Below are 1,212 nucleotides of genomic sequence, written 5' to 3'. Positions count from 1 at the left end.
AAACCTAATTATATTGGGGGGGGGGGGATTCAACATATTTAATTTGACATTTTATAATTAGATTTTCGGTTTATGAAATTTATTAATGTTAATATAATTATGGATATTGTAAACTTTTGTTATGGAAAATCTGTTGTATATCATTTAAATTTGAGAGATTCTAGCATCCATAAAAATAGTTTTGGAGATTTAATGGGTTAAAACTTTAATGGGTAGAGTTGTTTTTGGAAAAATCGGAATGTATAGATGTTGTTAAGATTTTATGGTAATAAATGTAACAAATGTTGGTCAATTTAAGAAAATTTAGTATTTGAGTTTCTTTGCAATGTTATTTATGGAATTGTTTTAGGGGTTAATGTTGTAAAAAAAAATTAAATAAGTAAAACTTAAAAGACGTAAACTAAAATATATTTCAAAAATGTTAATATAAATACAAACCTGCCTAGGATGAAGAAGCAATCGATTTTCGGTTTGCGGGTTATTTAGACCCGGCCGTCTTAAACCGATTGGATTAATACATTTGGGTAATATGAGTGGTGTTCAAGGCCCATAAGTCGGTACAACACCTAATTAAATTGTTTAATTATCACAAAATTGATTACTATCCCGCCACCGTAAAAAGACGAAAAGGAAATATACCAAAAAAATCTAAAATAATAATACTAGTTAAAGGAAATTAGAAAAAGAGGAAAAGCAAATAGCTAATTAATTAGCTATAACGGTTAAAATAGAAAATGGAAATAGCTAAGATCAAAATCAGAGTCTCACACATTCAGACAATATAACGAATTGGATTGTCAAAATTAGACCAATTTTTTAAAAGATACTAAGTGTTAGTTAGTTGAGGAATTAATAAATCATTCCACATTACAGAGTTAATTATAGAGGGATCAGAGATACCAAAAGCAAATAACTGGTCAAACTGTCAGTATGACTTCTTTTTAGACCTTTTAAAATCTCAAATCTCTCTTGTTTGCTTCAAAATATTACAGTCAGGTCAGAAGTCTCAGTTCTCAAAGACATACCATCTGATTCATCTGATTATAATAAATTCGGACAGATTCCGAATAATAAAATAACGAATCATTAACAATGTGATAAAAATCTTTAACCCCATAATGAATCTTCATTCTATTCTCCTCCTCAGCTCCATAAGAAACTGTTGGGATACTCAAAAACATCTAACTTTTTTAGTAGTAAGTTTACTCTCTT

The 1,212-nt window shown here is 28.6% G+C and overlaps 1 protein-coding gene across 1 annotated transcript in view; it reads right to left on the bottom strand.

Moving 5' to 3' along the window:
* Window positions 1-1,212, bottom strand: part of LOC104704890 (protein QUIRKY-like) — a 6,761-nt gene that overhangs the window by 1,172 nt on the left and 4,377 nt on the right. The window lies entirely within an intron of this gene.

The sequence above is a fragment of the Camelina sativa genome, chromosome 7 (assembly GCF_000633955.1).
Source record: "Camelina sativa cultivar DH55 chromosome 7, Cs, whole genome shotgun sequence".
NCBI lineage: Eukaryota > Viridiplantae > Streptophyta > Magnoliopsida > Brassicales > Brassicaceae > Camelina > Camelina sativa.
This window is presented reverse-complemented; position numbering and strand designations above follow the sequence as displayed.